This window comes from Pseudopipra pipra, chromosome 4 (assembly GCF_036250125.1).
Source record: "Pseudopipra pipra isolate bDixPip1 chromosome 4, bDixPip1.hap1, whole genome shotgun sequence".
Taxonomy (NCBI): domain Eukaryota; kingdom Metazoa; phylum Chordata; class Aves; order Passeriformes; family Pipridae; genus Pseudopipra; species Pseudopipra pipra.
Genome location: NC_087552.1, coordinates 37,395,442 through 37,415,756, shown reverse-complemented (window position 1 = coordinate 37,415,756; position 20,315 = coordinate 37,395,442). Strand labels below are relative to the sequence as shown.

The 20,315-nt window shown below is 41.5% G+C and overlaps 1 protein-coding gene and 1 long non-coding RNA gene across 2 annotated transcripts in view; one reads left to right on the top strand and one right to left on the bottom strand.

Moving 5' to 3' along the window:
- The window catches only part of LOC135413170 (histone PARylation factor 1), a 67,562-nt gene that overhangs the window by 38,269 nt on the left and 8,978 nt on the right, over positions 1 to 20,315 (top strand). The window lies entirely within an intron of this gene.
- On the bottom strand, positions 178 to 20,287 carry LOC135413174 (uncharacterized). The gene is made up of 2 exons (XR_010430118.1): positions 20,026 to 20,287; positions 178 to 993 (listed from the first exon to the last, which is right to left on the bottom strand). It is a non-coding gene; the product is annotated as an uncharacterized LOC135413174 (long non-coding RNA).

Genomic DNA, 20,315 nt, shown 5'->3' with positions numbered 1-20,315 from the left:
ATCCACTTTGCAAACAACTTCGCCATTTTTTTTAGTTCTCGTCTTCTTTCTCTGGTGGTAACTACATAAAAAGGTGATGAATTAGGAAACTGCTCCAAAAACTACATGAAAGGACACACGTGCAGCTTGAATTCTGGATTCCTGGATAACTGAAATAGTATGACTCAGAGGACTCAATAAGCTTTCCAATCATCTATTTCACAGAAGTACTTCAAGTACTTTTTAAACATTTTCAGCTACAATCGTGTGATTATTTTAGCCCTTTGCACTTACACTGTGAAATGAACAAATTGAACAAGACTAATTATGCACATTCTTTTTGTACAGGATGATATTTATCTCAAGTGGTATAATTGGCACTTTGGTTACGTGTACAATATGTAATGGAGTGTAATACAGAGATACCAAGCTAACAGGAAAGAACATGATCATGGTAATTACAGCAAGAGTGTGGACAATGTGGAAGGGAGGAGAACTTGGAGCAAAATTAAGTTCCGGAACAAAAACTTCTTTAGCGACCACACTTGGGCTTCTCTAAACAGTTTTAGAATATTTTTACCAGTGAATAAATTGAAGTGCCATGCAGTAATTGCCTTTGCTAGACAAGAGCAGATTTATTTTAATCAACCAAATCATACTCCTTTAATAGACAGAAGCCCAACTCTTCCAGAATAAATGGCCACCGGATTACACAGTCTCTGGGGCCTTATTGCTCTGCCCAGACAGTTATTATCCTATCAAGGTTTCCATGACAACTTTCTTTGGTTACGACTGACCCCAAGTAAAGCCATTCATTTAAAGTGATAGGACACATTTTGGTTCAAAGCTAGATGCCATGAAATTTCACTTGCCATCTTATTTTATCTACTATGACAGGACACTCACAAGGGATTCCCAACATGTTGCATTCTCCACCGGATTAAGGCTCCTGCAAAGTGAAATCCACTTTCCACTTGTGGAACTCTTCAGAGAAATCCAAAGATGTTGTCAGAACTGAATAGGAGAGAGGAAATAAATTAATCACATGGAAATAAGATCCCATGCACCAAGCACACATATGTAAAAAGTGCCAGACACCATGTCAATTATCTACTTTTTTGGAAAAGCGCGTGGACTCATTCAACATCTGTGCTGCATCCCATTAGAGGCAATATCATAGGGGTAGAAAGAAAACACCATCCTGGGGAAGGATTTCTGAGAAATGCAAGGAATTACCAATTAGCTACAAATTGCTTATTTAATTAATGAAGAATAAAATTATGACACTAATTATTCTTGTGCTAATAGACTGATTTAAGAATTGCTGATAAGTACTATTATTAGTCAGCAATGCAGCCATATCATACAGTATTTAATTTACTTTAGAAAAGATGAAACTGTAAGAGGTTAATAATCTTTCTGATTTATAGAAATTTAACTGCTTGCCTCCTGTTGCTGTTAGCAGCCATGTAGTTAAATTACCATGCCTCATTTTAAAGAAATGAAAATAGAGATTTTTAAAAATTATTTCAATTCCTAATGTCTCTCAGAACAAAACTGTCCATTTTGTTGACATTTTGGGATTTGCCTCATACTACAAAAAACACTTGTTACCAATATCATATTAAATGTATAGTTGTTGAGATGATGCTGAGTGTGCCATCAGCTGCAGGATGAAGACAATGGACCCTTGTGCTTTATAGCTGTTTTCGGATGTATGTACACACCATAATAACTGTGTAATAATCCCACCTTCTTCAAATTATGTTTCTGCTGACTTATTTGATTTATTCTGGACTTTTAACTTTTTTTCCCCTGAAAAATGAAGCAAATTCAAAAACTATTTTACACAGAATGTTAACTTAAATGTTGTAAAGACTTACTTTTGGAGAGGGGTGAAAAGGAGGAAAAATATATTAGTCATATCACAAAGCAAAGCTAATATATTAATGGTGAATATGAAAGAAGACAATGGCAAAGTTAAATAACACCTTGTTACAAAGTATAAACAAAATTTTATGTAATTTTCTTAGGCCTCTCACAGATGGTCACCTCTCACATAACTGAGAGCATGGAGCCTGCTCTGCACTGGAGTCTGCCTGTTTTATGGGGCTTAATTCAAAGAAAAACTGGGAAGAAACTTCATAGAAATTTCTATGAAGAACGCCAAGTGTTCTGGGAAGTGCCCAGTCCATAGATCTTGAATTTTCCTGTTGATCAGGAATCACTATGCACAGAGAGTGCTGGACTACACCAGGTACCACAAAGCTTCTAGCAGCCAGGACACCCTCAGGACAAGGTGGGGGGTCTAGAGAATGGGAAACTGTTGAAAGCTTTAACGAGAAAGATGAGCTTGAAGCAGGTAATTTGTTCTACCTCCATCTCACATCTAAACTGCAAGTCTAAATCTCTGTGTTCTCCGTCGGTTTTACTTACTTAGCAAATAATACATTGCAGTCTTCTCAGCCCCATCACTCTACTTTGGATTCTCAGTTAACAACCTAATTGATGTTTTCATAAAAATTTGGACTATTCTAGTAAAAAGTCTACATAGTATTAAGAGGATGTAATTAACAAATTTTTCTTAGGAAACTAGCCTCATTGGACCAGTCTTTCTCTTTGAAAGAAAAGCGCTCCAACCACACTGCCTGAGTTGCAAAGACAGGGATTGGGAGAATGAAGAACTGCCCTCTTGTAGGAGAAGATCAGGCCCAAGACCATCTAAGGAACCTGAAGATGCACAAGTCCATGGGACCTCATGAGAAGTGAAGTTTTCACTGAGTAGAAAAGAGGAAATATAACCCCTATTTCAAAAATGGGAAACAACGAAGACCCAGAGAACTACAGGTCAGCCAGTCTCACCTCTGTACTCAGAGAGATCACAGAGCAGATCCTTCCAGAAATATGCTAAGGCACGTGGAAAATAAGGAAGTGATCAGTAACAGAAACATCACTTCACTAAGGGCAAATGGTGCCTGACAAATTTGGTGGCCAGGGTTACAGCATTGGTGGATAAGAGAAAAGCAACTGACATCATCTGTCCTACAAGACATCCTTGTCTCTAAACTGGAGAGACATGGATCTGATGGATGGACCACTCGCTGGATAAGGAATTGGCTGGATGGTCACACCAAAAGAGTTGTGGTTAATGTCTCTAAGTCAAAGTTGAGACCAGAGATGAGCAGTGTTCCTCAGGGGCTGGTATGGAGACAGGTGACATTTTAACATCTTTGTCAGTGACATGGACAGTGGGATTGAGTGCACCCTCGGCGAGTTTGCTGAAGACATTAAGCTGTGTGGTGTGATAAACACGCTGGAGAGAAGGGATGCCATCCGGAGGGACCTTGACAGGTCCCACTGAGACGTGAGATGTGAGCCACTTGAGATGTGAGCCCATGAGAGCCTCATGAAGTTCAACAAGTCCAAGTGCAAGGTCCTGCATCTGGGTTGGGGCAATCCCAAGCACAAGTACAGGCTGGGCAAGGATGGATTGAGAGCAGCCCTGAGGAGAACGACTTGGGAGTGTTGGTGGATGAGAAGCTTGACATGACCTGGTAACGTGTATTTGCAGCCCAGAAAGCCAACCACATTCTAGGCTGCATCAAAAGAAATGTGGACAGTAGGTTGAGGGAGGGAATTCTTCCCCTCTGCTTGGTTCTTGTGAAACACCCCCTGGAGTACTGTGTAGCATGTGACCCTTGTATAACAAGGAATAAGTGATGCTCTACGTGCGGTGGTGAGACAAAAAGATTTAATTCAAACTCGCGCGCCCTTTTATCCTTACAGATCATGTGACTTTCTTAACCAACCAGTTTACTAACTCTGGGGCATGCTCCTTGGGCTCTGTACCTGGCACATCCTCTGTGCCACCTCTGGCCCGCCCCTACACATCCCCTCTTTTAATTATATTAAGAAGTCACAAAAACAGTATGAACAAAAATGCAAACAACAATGCAAACAACAATTTTAACAATCAAAACATTATAAAACTACTAAGCTTCGCAGTGATCCGGCACATTGCTTGCTCAGTTTCTTAATTCTAATGTAAACCTTTTAAAACTTTCTCATATTCCTATAGGGTAGTGCAACTTGGATAATTACTTTATTAACTTGGGGCTTATCTTAACTGTCTATAAACTTATAACTTTTTAATCTGAGGGTTTTTATAACTGGGGATTTCAAACTTTATTTAAGAACAGGGTAATCTTAACAAACTACAATTTCTCAAAAGCGACCTGTGGCTGAGGTAATGTTATTTGTGAGGTGTTTGGTTTTTATTATTTGACCAATCACACAACCATTTTCATTCACACACTCATATCATACATCGGTGGCCACCGTACTGAACACACACATGAACACACACACACACATTCCAGAGATTGCTTTTCACCACATTGGTCATTTCCTAATGTAAACTTGAAAACATAACATAACTCTTTTCCAAACTTCTGCGTTGCTCTGGTTCCTGTTGCTGTGGTCACATATTTGAATAGGGTTTTACACACCTGGAAGAAACTTGCTTGAGTTCTTTTCTATAACTTTTAGGCATAGCTTTCTCTCCATGTCACAAACCTAGGTATCTCATCCATCGTCCTGAAATCAAATCTTACTATGATTAGCAACTTTGGAGAAACAAACGCCTGAGGTGTGTGCTGCTTTTCAGACCTGCTTCTTTCAGCACTGTCACAACTCAAAAATTGATAACATACATAGCTTTTTCCAGATGTTCTTACAGGTTACACCAGTTCTCCCCCCTTTTGTTTAAACTTAGCACATTTTTCAATATGTGTTTTTACTGTTTTATGGATCAGTGTGAAATGCTTGACATGAGAATTTTCCTATTTCATAGGAAGTAACTGCTTAATTTTAATGTTAATCCATTTTAGAGTACCAAAGGTTTGCTAAGCAACTAACTCATGTGTTTTACACCTTTGTGTTTTGTCTAGTGAATGTAGTAGCAGTTATGTTTTGTGAATGTATATCTATTTGCATGTACAATTTCAATACGTCCAATTCAAAATGTATATCTCTGATCGCCAAGCCTCATTTGCATTTAACTCTCTAGGGTGGTTTCCTGACAGTGTGGCATACTTTGATGATGTAGCTTTATTGATTGTTATTTTGAATGGTCTCTTAGAGAACCTGTATTCTGATGGAGAATGAATGAAGCAATTGTTTGCTTTAAAACTCTGGGTATAGTGTTAAACATTGCTGCTTTAGCAGCTTTTCAGTTTCTGTCAGTCATTGGCTGTGGCAGGTCAGGATGTGATTTTGCGTGCATTTGTATACAAATCATACCTTTTGTAACTCACAGGAACCAACCAGAACACATTTCAAAAAAAACAGGTAAGGGTTAACAATATCTCAAGGAAATTAACTTTCAAAACAGATTATCAACTTCATAGCATAATAAGCACAATTATAACATCAAAGGATTGTTTTAAAATTTTCCCAAGGTAATGACAATCAGTCCAGAACTATACAGAAGCTTAGTTCATGGCTTGTAGTTTTCTCACTGTTCCGTGGCAGGATTTATTTAAGTCTATTGCAGCATATTGTGTTTTCCTAGATGCATATGTGAAGGCCCTGAGGCCTTTCATTGGTTCAGTATTGCATCTGGTGTGGCCTTTAAAGGTAAACTGTTGATTTCTGCCACAATCTGTGCTTAAGGAGATGGATTAAATATTACCACCAAAACTTGCCAGGGCATCTTGAAATCCAGCGTCCTCAGCTGTCATCTTATCTAAATTGTCCTTTCAAGGCTGGAATGTTGGTAAAGGCAGGATTTCTTCCGTCCAGATCCTCAGTCGTGCTTTGCCCTAAATGACAAGCTTACAAACTCAATAGCAACTTACACAGATTTAGGTGGTGGGGTATGATTGAAAGAGCTGTTTTAGAACTAACAGCGGCTTCTCTCAGTTTGATCCCACTGAAACAAAGCTGCAATGCTTCATACCTGCTGGAAACAAAAACTAGGCAGATTTGCTTTTCAGGATCTCCCCTGTTTTGTTTGCTCTTTGCTACTTTGGTATATTTCTCTAATTTTTGGTTTGCCTCTGTAATCAACAATTTGTCAGACTTTAAGTTGGAGTTCTCCCCTAGCAACACAAAGAGAGGTTGTAGGTTCCCTCTGTTTATGGCTAAAACTGGTTTTAAGTAACTGGTAGCCTTCTGAGGTTTCTGTAACTCGTGTAAATACAAATGTTTTTTACCTCGAGCTGTGTCACCTGTGTAGAGCTTTTTTGCTGTGTTATCTTTTCCATGGCAAGTCCAGAATTTTGGTCGTTGGATCCTTCCTGAAACAAACTGAAGATCTGCACCTTGGGCAGTTTTGGTTAAAACAGCAGGAACAATTAGCAGTTCATTTCTCGTGGCATTGGTTATTACTGTGTCTTCTGCATAATGATGTATTATGGCTGTCTGATACTTCATCGAGGTATTTTGCATCTCCTGAGGAGGTACAGCCTAGCAGTGAGTTTGAATAGTTTGTGCACTGCTTAAAACCATAATGGGAAAGAGGGGTTTCTGGGCATCCTCAGGGTGACAGAGAATGGTAAAAGAACATTTATTTGAATCAGTTACCACTTGTGACAAATTTGCTAGAAACCCTTTAAATAGAGGCAGTCCAATCTGCAAGGTTTCTGCATGTGTTTTGACTGCGTGTTCTGCTGTTAGCATCTGTAATGTTTTCCACCTGTCACCTTTCTTTGGGGTACAGGGTACATGGTTATTTTGGGGGCTGGTTATTGGTGTGTGGCTTGCCTTAAGTAGTTTTCTCTTTTGCACATGAACAGTAGTGCTAAAAAAGAGTACAGCTAGCAATACTATTACAAGCAATACAATACTTGTAGCACATCTTTTGTTTTGCGTATGGCACCCTTGGTACAACTGAGTTATTTCTCTGCTGCTAGGGTGTTTATGGAATGTTGCAATTAGGGGTTTCCAGGGACAATTCTCCTGATAGTGATTTATTTCTCCACAACTCAAACAACTAGTTGTGTGTCTGACTTCCTTGTGTGTTCTCATCTGGGCATCTAAAGCTGCAGCTAGAGAGGCAGGTAGCTGCTTCTCAGAGCTAGCCTTTTGATAGGGTTGCACTAGCTCAGTAAAGTCACAGTTCTCCCTTGCAGGAGAGCTCTGCAAAGCTCTTGCATTTTCTCTTTCAAAAGCCAATTGCTTGTACAGCATCTCTCTGGCTTCATTGTATTCAATTTGCTTATTTAAAGTCGACTGTAGCTGGTCCAAACATCTTAAATTCAACTCAGTATAACTTTGTAACCCTTCACTATTGGATAGATAATCATTTTGATCTGCAGTGATAATGTTTTTCATAGCCTTTAGGGCTTGCCTGGCTATCTCTTTATGGTATTTTGATTGTGAATCTAAATTATAATTTGCTTTTCCGCCTGATTGGTGTGCCGTGGTGTCTGCCTGTAGGTATTTCCTATAAATAGAACAATTTTTCTGGAAATCAGCTAACCAGACTGTATATTGGGTGTCACTGAGAACTAGTTTTACCAGTTCTTTCCAGTCAGATGTAGTGAGTGGGTAGGTGTAACTCAATGCCTCCAAATATTTAAATATATTGGTTAAGGACAGACCAGAACCACTTACCAATTGCCTCAGGATTTCTGCGGCCTCATAGAAGGCTCGACTCTGAGGGGGCTGGCTTAGGCTCATATCGCCTGGGCAAGCCTGAATAATATTCAGGTTTTCCTTTCGTATTGCCTCGTCCAGACATTGTTCCCACATGTTAGCTGAATTCTCCTCCTGTGCCCTATTGATCCCTCCCGTTGGAACTATGTTTAGCTCTTCCTCCCCCTCCTTCTCCCCCTCCATCTCCCTCTCCCCTTCCCCCTTTCGGTTTCGGCAAAACCGGTTCCTTGTGGGGGGATGGTGGTCGGTGCAGGCGGCGAGTGGGGGGCGGGGCTGGGCTCTCGGCCGGAAAAGAAAGGTTGGAGTACAGTTTGTGTGGGGGAGGAAAATGGCTGCGGCCATGGCTGGCCACGTGTTCGCTGTGCATTTGCAGCGAAAGGGGATGAATACATTAAGTTACTTTCCCCATCACTGTAACAGGACTGCCTTGTGTGGACCCGGGGGTCAGAAGTTCGCATGGCAGTGTCTGTCTCTTCCCAGCGACTCGTTTTGCGTGGCTCACGTGTCTCCCGGTATGATCTCTGAGTTTGTGTTATCGTGTTGTGCTGTGCTTGCTTTCAGCAGTGTGTGCGGGGGGGGGTGTGGTGTGGGTTGTTTGTCTTTCTCTGTGTGCCTCGTGCAGGCAGAGTTTATCAGAGTAAAACTGCTTTATGTTGCAAAGTTTAGCAAAACTCCAGAGTCTGAGTTTTGTTTCAATGTATCAGAGGTTTCTATGGAAACAGGTGTCTTATGTTACCTTATTTCTAGCGGCTGGGAGCACACGTTTTGAGTCCCTTTGAAGCAGTTTGGGCTATCGGCAGTCTTTTTTCTGCGGCTTTTGGGAGGTCCGGGCTGTGTCGGCTGCGGCGAGGGGGGTGCTGCTCCGGCGGCGTGGGCGGTTCTGCGCACGGCTGGGGGCAGCTGCAGCTCGGGGCAGGTCCCGGCGCGGGGGCAGGCTCGGCAGATGCTGGTTCGGCGATGGCAGACCGTGGGGCTCCGGCGCTGGCGGCTGGTGTCCCGGCGCAGACTGCAAGCTCGGGACAGCGGCGGCGGCGGCGGCGGCGGCGGGGGGGCTAGGACCCGCGGGGGCGGCTCCGGCGGCGTGCTCGGGGCCGCGCGGTCCTAGCGCCCGGGCCGGGGCCGCGCGGGGCGGCGTCCGCAGACGCGGGGCGTCCCCGGCGCGCGCGGCTCGGCGGGCGCCGCGAGGCGCCGAGTTGGCGGCGAAAAGCGGCAGAAAGTTCTTTTGGGGTTTCCGCGGTTTCTGAAAGGTTTTTCCTCAACTTGAAGGGTCTACACTATCGTCACTAACAGGCAGGGGCCGGCAGGAGTTTGGCCAAGTCTCCTCCGGTGCGCAAGACGCGCAGGGGCGGCCAGCACACGTGCTTGGCTCGGCCGCTTCTCGGGTACTTTCAAACTACGGGTTTAGTAGTTGCTAGGCAACAGGCACTAGGTGCCGGCCGGCGGTGCAGCGGCACGGAGTTCTGCGCTTTCCACTGGGCAGAAAGGCAATGCGGGGGTCGCGCGGTGGGGCTGGGATGGTACGGGCGGCAGCGAAAGCTTCTCGCACGTGATCCAGCAGCAGTCGGTAGCGGAATACCGCATTTACCAAATGACCGACACTTAGGGAATCAACAGGCTTTTCCCTGACGATCTTAAGGTGCTCCGCAGCTCGGGGCTCCGAGCTGCAGCCACGTCTCGCCCAGGGATCAGTCTTAGACGTGCGGTTTCGCTGCAGACAGACTCACCGGCTTTGATGTTGCATGGACCCTCTCCGCACTCTCCGGCTGCCCGCTCTGACCTCTCGGCTTCTTCCTTAACTCTTTCTTCTCTTCTTCCGTGCACTACCTAATCTTTTTTGAGCTCGCTAATTAACTATCCGTCTCTTAGATGCCACTAAGACCACGGGGTTTACTGACGTCAAAGTTTTTTGCGGTAAAGACTCCCGTCTCCGAAAAATCGAGATGATCCCGGAGTCACCGGCTAATCTCCTGATTCAGGATATTTATCTCACTTAATATAAGCTAAATTTGTCCCGTTCGAGCGCCATATGTAGCATGTGACCCTTGTATAACAAGGAATAAGTGATGCTCTACGTGCGGTGGTGAGACAAAAAGATTTAATTCAAACTCGCGCGCCCTTTTATCCTTACAGATCATGTGACTTTCTTAACCAACCAGTTTACTAACTCTGGGGCATGCTCCTTGGGCTCTGTACCTGGCACATCCTCTGTGCCACCTCTGGCCCGCCCCTACAGTACTGGATCCAGCTCTGGGGTCTCCAACATAAGAAGGACATGGACCTGTTGGAGCAAGTCCAGAGGAGGTCAATGAAGATGATCAGAAAGCTGGAGTGCCTCTCCAACAAAGACAGGCTGAGAGAGTTGGGGTTGTTTAGCTTAGAGAAGGAGAACTTAGAGCCACCTTCCACTACCTAAAGGGGACCTACAAGAGAGCTGGAGAGGGACTTTTTACAAGGGTATGTAGCGATAGGACAACAGGGAATGGCTTCAAACGGACAGAGAGTAGGTTTAGATTAGATATTATGAAGAAACTCTTTACTGTGATGGTGGTGAGGCACTGGAACAGGTTGCCCAGAGATGTTGTGGATGTTCCATCCCTGGAAGTGTTCAGGGCCCAATTGTACAAGGCTTTGAGTGACCTGGTCCAGGAGGAGGGTGTCTCTGCCCAAGACAGGGGAGTTGGAACCAGATGATCTTGAAGATGCCTTCCAACCTAAACCATTCTGTGATTCTATGAAAAAAATACTGTTGACCTTTTCTTTAAGAAAACATGGACAGCAAATGCTTTTCTATGGGGTTTTTGCAATGTTATTCAACAATTACATATAACCATGGCATTTGACAAAAACTGTAGCCTATTTCATTCAATGGCTTAATGCTAGCTGGTCAGCCAAAAGCCACAGGACTATACACAATTGAAAGACAGGTTTTGCTAGAAGCTCCTAAAAATACAGGTGGCTACATTCTTTCTTAGTCAATTAAAATAATTACTGACATGACATTCACATGCAGTAAAGTATATAATATGACATCTTAAAATATGTTAGAATTAACTATCACAACTCAATGTGTCTTTCTGGGAGGTCTTACAACATTGTGTGGACTTAAACATACACACACCAACAGTAGAAACTGAGCACCTAATAGATACCAATTTGAAAAAATAAATACTGTTTAAATGATGCATTTGGGTGTTAAATGGGTTGGTGACACTCTGAAGACACTGAGGCTTCAAAAAGTTTGCATTAAAAAGGAGTGGGGTTCAGAAGGTATTTTTAATATCTAAGATTTTTTTCTTTACTATAAATGCACCATGGTCCAATTATAGTGAAAGCACAACTAGCAGTAATTCAACAAGAGTTTCCACAAGCTCTTTTTGCAACATCCATCCCCTGTTTGCTCCTCTTTAGTATTTCCCTTTTCCTTAATTAGATCCCTCTAGTTACATAGAATTATTTGAATGGTAGAATCCATATAAGAAGTCTTGCTATTCTTTTAAGCCAGCCTTGTCCTTGTCACTGTGACAAAACAAAAACAAAGACTTGCTACTGCCATATAAATGACTGCATTTTCTATTATGAGGTCCCTGCCTAGCTTCCTCCTTTTCTTGTTCAGATGAAATTTTACATCTGTTATTTCTTCAGGTAGGCAACAAATAGGAGAGGAGGTAAGCAAAATAAAAATGGAACAAATAAGGGAAAAATAAGGAAATTATGCAGGAGAAAAGCAGCTGTGGTGAGTTATACTGTGTTTTGGAGGACATTACAAATTCTTTAAGCTATGTCCTGCTAAACAATCCAAAACCTTAAACCTCCTTTTTTTTTGCAATTACATCTTCTGCAATCTGGGACCAGAAAGGCAGGGTTAAATGGCCAGGAAGCAGGTATCAGCTGCAATCTATCAGCAAATGCTGATACCTTGGTAAGACCACACTATAAAAGAGACAAAGCCTGGCAGGAGGAAGTCAGATAGCTTTTTTTATAAGATCACAGCTTTTGATTGCGCTTTGGATTTTTTTGTGCCCTGCAATGGTAAGAATCTTCATTCAGAGTTGTTTGTTTCCTTAATCTGCTGGCATGTGTAATTTAATAGGAGGGTTTTATCCCCTTTTGCTCTCAGAACAGTAGAAGAATAGAGAGCTTGTCTTACGATAGTTGGTGTATTTATCTTTTTGCTGAGAAAGCAACAACTGCTGACTAGCAGAGGTAGTAGCTAGGTTGTCTTAAGACAAAGTATATAAAAAGACAATGTATACCAAAAGTGTGAGGGAGCTGACTGGTAAGGTCTGGGTTAGTCAGCTGAACTGTAGCAATTTGGCTCTCAACATAAAGTAAAATTGTTTGTGCACTGAAGCATCTTATATATAGTTTTTAAGCTTAGAATGTATTTTTAAAATAGAACCGGTTAATTATCAAATAATTGTCTTGTATAAATACAAAATAATAAGCAAAGGGGATGAAGAGAGATACTGTCCTGTAATTTTTCACTAATGCAACATGAATATTCTTCTGCTGTTTGTTGAAAAAAGTGTTGATAAACTTAAGACAGTTGTTGGCTTCTAAACTGCAAAACTGATCTCTCTGGATGTGGAGGCTTGCATTTATCTAATTCCTGGATGAGACTCTTTATGATTTTGACTTTTTGTGTGGTAGTGCTTGTTTGGTTTTGGTGGAGTTTTTTTGTTGTTAATTGGGGACTGTTTTTCAAGGTTTTTCTCTTGTTTTGGGATGTTATGGGTTTTTCTTTGAGGGGGGTTTGATATTTTCTTTAAAGACACCTTGGCTAGCTGGTACTAATAATTTACCACGGGAGTCTCTAGGAAGGGTGCCATATCAGCTCTCAAGAAAGAGGCAAAGATTACGTATTTTTTGTCAATATACTATGAAAAAAGTGCTTAAAGTTTGTACAATGCTGGTAACTAAGTTAGTGGCATATGAAGCTGGCAGACTACTACGAGGAGGTGATGAAATGTGTTTTCAGTATACTCATGAATATTCTTAATCCCTAAGAGCTGTGGGCATTTGTAGCTTGTGAAAAGTAGCATATCTCAAAAAGACAACACTTAAATTTACAAAATTTACCAAAACAGGTAACAGTGATGATGCTAAAGACAAAATCTTATAGCAAAAGAAGTATTCATTACTTTTTGGGGCTATTAAGTTGGTTCCTTGAAGCTTAGGAAGTGTGTCAGACTCTTTCTGTAGCATGAAAGGCCTGGTCTTTCGGACATAACTGTATTTGCAGCTTCCTAGTGGAGTCTGTCCTAATTGGATTACTGCACTAAGGGCAGATTCAGCTCTAATGTGAAAGAAGCAGAAAGCCCAAGACTGCAGAAGGTCTGCATCAAGAGGGAATGCCAGGCTCCCCCTTCTCCCACCACCATTCCAATCAGAGAATGGTTGTTTCCCAATACTTGGACATAAGTCTGCCTTAGACAGTGCTATTGTAATTGGATATGCTATAACCATGGGCGGGGGCTTTAGATGTATTTCCCTCCTGTAACACTTGTTTATGGTAGCTTATAGCAACAAGGCAGATGAATGGAAAACAGGATCACAGATAAGAGAGTTGGGTATTTTGTCAGTGCTCCCCATATTGTGCAGTGATACGGCATAGCAATCACAGGCAATCATACCTGACTGGTTCCAGACTGGAAACAGGAAAGATGTGTCAGCCCAGTGCTGCACCTGAATTAATTAGTCACGCTTAGAGGCAGAATGGTAACTTATTTGGGAACAAACTGTGCTAATGCTACACAGCTCTAGGCACTGGGGCTGTTAGCTCGGAATGGCGTGGTGAGAACACGTGGGGTTGGTTCTGTTACTAGCTAGCAGAATTTTAGCGTACTGCTACACTAAAGCCATATGGAGTGGAAACATCTGAGTGGAAAAGCCCTAAATATGAACACAAGTCCAAAGTTAATGTTATACTTTAGCACTGTCTCTAAGATTTACACTAAACCCGCTCCTTTTAATGTTTTGTGGTTGTCCGGGTGCCCAGGAAAATGCAAGAAGAAAGGTTTCTTACAGAGTTGCTAAATATAATTGGATTGTTCACCCTAGACCATATACTAAATCCTCAGATTTAAGGACTTTCACAGCTGTAATGGCTACAAAAGTTTTGATTTGCAAGTGGTTTATCAGAAAATCTAGACTACTGCCTCTCAGGATGTTAAATACAAACCTGGATTTACCCTTGCTTCTAAAGAATCCTGCCTGTCAGTAAGTTATAGCCAGCAATTCTCTGTCTCTCTCAGATAATAGGAATATGATCAATTCTCCCAACTGAGCTGCTGAGTGCCTGACTCACTCTGGCCCAAGCCAAAATGACTCAGAGCCAAAATTTTCCACCCCCTCACACCATTACCTGTTGGGGGAGGAAACCGAAGCATATGCACTAGATGAAATGTTAACATCATCAGTTAACACTTAGTGGATGCATATTATTTCACTATTTGTATTGATTGTCACCCTAATATCTAGTGATAGCAGAATGCAAATTGTTCTGGATGCTAGGAAACTGTCCCACAAAAACAGGGTTCTGACATTGAAGACCAGGAGGTATTGTGTACAAATATAATATGAAAGACATGTCAGTCTTAGAAGTTACTAATTGTAAAGCAACATATGCAGGGTTTCTCTCACTGGTAAGCATGTTTATCAAGTGATTCTTCTTGAGTGTTAAAAATGTTAAACTTCATAAGGGGATATCTACTAAATAATCATTGATTAAAATAACTTGCTGTTAGACTACTTTTATTTTTATGTATCAGACCCAAAACTTTGTCATTTATTGCCTCCAGTGGCATCCAATTGACTTTATACCTTTTTGTCTTCCTTAGCTGTGTGCTGTATTGTGTGCATATGCAGGGAAGAGTTTAAGGTGAAAAGCTGCAGATGAAGAGAAGCAGAACACCCATATATGACAAAAACCCATAACCGAAAAGAAAATTTGCCTTTATTTTCTACAAAGAAAAACCTATATTGCCTGGATCAGTGAATCCTGACTCAACTATCCTACCAGAAATAAAATTGGATTAGACTTACTAACTCAATGGTTCTCCTTTCACTAGGGGAAACATTGTTTTGGATAGGTATTCACATTAGCAGCCCTTTATAGGAGTAGATTCTCACAGGAAAACTCGTCATTCAGACGAACTGTGCTTCACTGTGCTTTGAACATACAGAGCTGTGCTTCCAAGTAAACTAGGCAAACTTATAAAATTATGTCTATGGCTATCCATAAAACTTAACTGGTAGGTAGGGCAAATGGTCCTACTTAAGTTGCAGTTCTGTACAACCACAGGACTAACACGTAATTTAAATGCAGGATAGTGCAGATGTTCTGTGTTTCAAGCACTCATAAAATGTGATCAGAATGGTTTCCCTATGCTCAAAATAGAGCAGAAAGAAAGAGTTTGGCTTGCAGTAAAATACTACTGCCACCTTAAAATCATAATCTACTGCTAGCTGCCAGATCTAAACAAATAGTGGTTCAAATGCTGGATTAAAGCAGTACCAGCTGTGAGTTTACACTCTTGTCAGGAGCAGTTATTGCAATGCTCACTGAATTGATGCCAAAATAATATTAATTTCCATACTAAAATGCTAGTATTTAACTCCAAGTCCTTCACATAAAGACTACTGTGCATCGTCACTCATTCCATTTTAAACATTCACAATACAAAGTATCCTGAAGCCTCCAGGATGTCTTGGGAAATATGTCCTGCAGTATCCTGATCAGTTTTCTTCCACTTATATGACTTTTTTTCCTCCTCCTCCCACCGCATTGTTTCCTTTATCCTGATATATATATATAGCCTACCTTGCAGAATTGCAAGGGGAGCTGGCAGGGATCCAGGACAACCTGTCAGCACAGGCAGCAGTGAGGTGATGAGTCAGCAGAGGCACTGTGTGTCTTTGCAGTCGGCTGCAGCACTGCTCAATTCCAACCTCCCTGGAGGTAACTCTTGTCTTTGACATTGAAAGGTGTCCAGATTTCCTGTTCATCTTTATTTTGATGAAAGGGAGGATGTGTCCTTCTCTGAACCTGAAAACATGGAGCTGCCCTACAAAAACTAATAACCCAAGGAACAGAGGCTCCGTGTGATCTGAGGATTTTTGAGGCTTAACCTGAGAACAAGGCTGCCAGTTTTGTAAAGCAATTCGTTAAGAACCTTGACTAAATTGCAGTGTTAAAACTATTTAAAAATAGCATAATTTCACTGCATTTGTGCCACACTGCATTCTGTACATCCCCAATGTGATAGCTGCACACAGAAAAATCCAGTAATTGCTACATACACTGGGATTATTTAGAATAAGATTAAACTATCTAGGGTTCAGAAATAGATGTCTACTTTTAAAGGAGTTATGTTGAAAGGACATAAAAGGGGCCAGTTGTGTATTCAGGTATTTATTTTGTCTTCATTTTTTTAAACTGCTTCTTTAATAACAAGAGTTTAAATGGCTCCCTCTTGTGTTAAGAAAAACACAGTATTCTGTTTGGCAAAAAATAGTCCTTGAACAGAAATTACAATTTACCTATATTTATAGAGAGTAGTCTAGTTATCAGTATGTTGTGGTGACTGATGAGGAGACTTGCTGCTCAGCTACTCTTTGAAACTACCTAAAAGAAGTACCTAAGCACGACTTAAATAGTTACCTTTCAGCTGCATATGCTGAAGGGTAGGGGAAAATAGCTCGTGATTCATATGTATTGCACCCCATCTAATTTCCTAATGCAGACTAGACCATATCGTGTCTCAGTCCTTGTCCTTAGGTATAAAGCTCTGTAACATCTCAGCACAGAATATCTGGATTAGCATAGCTTAATTTACCTCTGGTGTTTTTCACAGGTGAGCAAATCTTCACGTTGCAAGGGGTGGGAGGAAAGTAATGAACTGGAGGAAAGCTCTGAGCATAAACGAGTCAGTGAATGGCAGTGAGGAAGCACAAATTGGATTTCAACAACCAGTTTTCAACAAATTTCAAGTCTTCTTTCCTTCTTTCTATTACTTATTAGCTGATGAAGTGTTCACTTAGGCTTTTAACTCTTGAAAGCTTTCTTCAAATAATTAATACCTATAAAACTCTGAAATTAAGCAGACAAAGTCTGCTGAGACTTTGTCATAGCATGCGGCATACTTTGGTAACTTTGGATATTAAGCAATAATCTTGGAAATTAACATAGAAGAGGAAAAATCCTCACAGGACACACTAGGGTCTTGGTGACCTTAAGAGACAAATTAAATGTATGAGGAAACACATGTGTGCATACACAGGAAGTATCTACCATAGCTTTTGAGACAGCAGGTCTGAAAAGCTTTGTTTCAAGACAACAGACGTCAGTTCTGTGATTTCTCACAAAATCTGTTCCTGCATAGTTATGAATTAAAAAAAAAAACAACAAAAAAACCCCCCAAAAAAACCAAAACCAACCAAACAAAAAAAAAAACCCAAAAGAAACAAACCCCTTCCAAACCAACCAAAACCAAACTAGGCTCACTTTGGAGTGGCATTAATCATACTGATGACTTTAGAGCTTGATAAAGCTACTTTGCAGATAATTCTCTTGGGATAATCTCAGTTCATCCTGTTTCAGAAGTCTGGTGGTACAGACACAGGAGTCTGTTTACTAGTTTGAAGGTGGGGGTTTTAAAATACCATATTGTAAACTCTGCTGAAGTAGTTTATCCTTTGTAAAAAGATTTCCCTGTTGCAGCCTTACAGGTTGTTAACAGAATGAACGACAGTATGACTACAAATATCAAATTATATGCTTTTAAAATCTATGACTTTGAGAAGTAAGAAAAATTATTTGGAGAAAGATACAGAGGGAGTTACCACTTGCTCACAGAGAGGAAAAAATTACTATGGTGCACAGAAGAATCATTCAGTATCTTAGTTTCTTGTTTAAGAGCTTGTATAGTGGCACCCCACAATCTATTTCCACACTTCAGAGAAGAACTGGTGAGGGTAGACTTAACTGAAGAGTAACTGAAAGGATTTATCAAATCTAAAGTGTGTACTTAAGCTCAAAACTGCTGTTTTGAAAAGGCCTGACCAGCTGCCACCTGGTTAAGATACACTTAAAGTCAAAAATACTCCTTTTATCTATCCAACCAAGCAAAGTTAGTTTTCTGAATTTAGCCACCATCATGATCTCAATGGATCCAAGCCAGCTGCCCCATATTTCAAGTCTGACAGGACAGGGTGAGGCAACTGGGCATTTCATTACCTATTTCTCTTGAGGTACTCATTCCAAAATTGTTTGGAAGGTACCTATTAAAGGATTTTGAGTTGCATATAAAAATATTTTATCTTACATATGGCCAAACACTTCTACTCAACCAATAATCTAGTGACTGGGGTACCTGCCAGGGAAAGTATGGGAGACTGAGTTTCTCAGAAGGAGAGCATTTAGTATCTTCCCTCCTGGCATTTGAGACCTAGTTTTTCTAATCAGTTTGCATTTCTTCCAGCATAGCTTTGCCTTGTGAGATATTGGCATACCTAAAATGGGGCCACTACAAGTTTATTTCATGCTTATATTACTTTTGTTTCAATGCTATTATGCAAAATACTCTAAGAGGCAATAGTCAACCTCTTTAAAGGCAGAAAACTTTGAAAAGGTTTTGCTTTCTTCTTGACTCAAAATAAAGGGTCATGTTGACCTTATTTATTTGCTTTGTAGCAGAAAACTAATGTGGCAGGAATACTCACTTGAGACACGAAGCTAAGTCATGAGGCATGCTTGGGTTATCCTTCTCATGTAATTTTTGCATTCACCTTAGTAAAAGTGTAATTGTGGAACTCCAAATGATTATGTGCAGGGCTCCTTTCAGTAAACACTGAGAGGAGAACATGAGGGCATGATAAGCACCTGCAAAGCTATAGGTTTGGAGGTGAGGATAATTAATCCTTGCAATAGGAAAAAAGGTTATCCTGAAATAGTAATGGGCAACAGAACTTAGCATTTGTTAGCTTTAATACTGAAATGAGACATATTGGGGCCTTTGGTGCCACTGAATCTATTTGCGGCACGAAGTTGGAATTTGGGTAAGCTAAGGTAGGGCATGTAAAAGAGATACTTGGGATAGGGGTAGAGTATGTAGGCTTTTGTTCTAAAGTCACTGCAGACACTTTTCACCAAGCTACTGAAGAAAATATCATTCCTTTGGGTGCCATTTTGTCCAGCCTCCATTACAGCTAAGGTTTTGTACACTAGAAAGTAGGGAGTGAGACTAAAATTAGAAAACATTTTCCAAAGAAACCTCAGGCCAGTACTCTTGACACTTTTCAGAAAGAAAATTAGGTTTGTGGTTTCTTAGTAAGCTTTTGTACCTCGTTTCTGCTTAACCTCGGGTGATGACAGTAACCCAACCCTTAAACAAGGCTTGGATTTGAAATTTAATGTTCCTTCCTTGTGTGTGCAGGATTTTGGTAAGCAAACAATAGGTATGCTGATTTAAACAACAATTTTTCCATCAGAGAGAGGAGATTTTGGCAGTGGTTGTTCTGCATCTACATGATAGCAAACCTCACTGTTTTACATGCAGGTAATACCACCATCAGTCAGGATCAAGTTTCCTGGCTTGTGTGTAACTCTTCATAGTGAATGCTGTAGCCTGATTTAACATAATACAGCTTTTGTGTTAGTCTCTTGGCTGTCAGGTGGTTGAAAGGCACCACAGTTTATTCCTAGACCCAAGCTAACAATCTACACTACAGCAAATACTTACAACTTTAATGGACTAAAAGATAAAAAAAAAAAAAAACACCATTCTATTTATGCCATACACGCATCTTTCTTTCTGGCAGACAGTACGAGTTCAGCAATTCCTCTAGCTTAACTACATTATGTTTCTTTAAACAAACCCACTGTGATCTCGCTTACTGAAACAAAGAAGTGAAGGTTTATATATAACCAGTTTCCCTCTGATGCCTCCTGTACCACTGGTTTTCTGGGCCTCTTCCTATGCAAGGCATTTCAGCAATGTAAGTAGGTGTTGCATAATATGATTATGTGCTGCTCTGAACTGAGGAACGTGTCCCACTTGTGGCATATTACACACTGCTGCCTGCTTCTTCCATTGGAAGAGAAATTATGTGATAGTGACTTTATATTCCTGGCAGCAGTCAAATGCTACAGCAGAGGATTAGGGGATTGGAGCTTTTTTTTTTTTTTCTCTGTGTACTGAAAACCAGTATCGCGTTCCCCCACCCCCCCTTATGCCTTTAGCTCTGAAGGGAAAGATTACATTTCAGTTAATCTCTTTTCCTCTGTGTCATTCCAATAGACCACCCTAACTCGCAGTACAGGAATTAGCGCGTGTGTGTAATTAGGACTTAATAAAATCAGCCTCTGAGTACAGGCAGTGTATGTACCGCTGAGGGAACGCGGCGGTGAGCTCACGCCTTGTCTCCAGCACCAGCCGTGTTCGCCATCCAGGGTTAACCGCGTTCCTCCTCTTCCCGCCTCGCCGCCCGCCCGTGCCAGGTGTAGCACATGCCATGGGGAGCCGCTCCCCCCTCCCTGTCCATCCCGCTGCGGAGCGGGCTGGCTCAGCAGCTGGCGTCGGGATGCGCAGGCGCGGAGCGCGCGCTGGGCGCGGCGGGCGCGCGGCGCGGGATGCGGGCGGTGCGAGCGCATGGCAGGAGGCGGGAAGCGGAGGCCG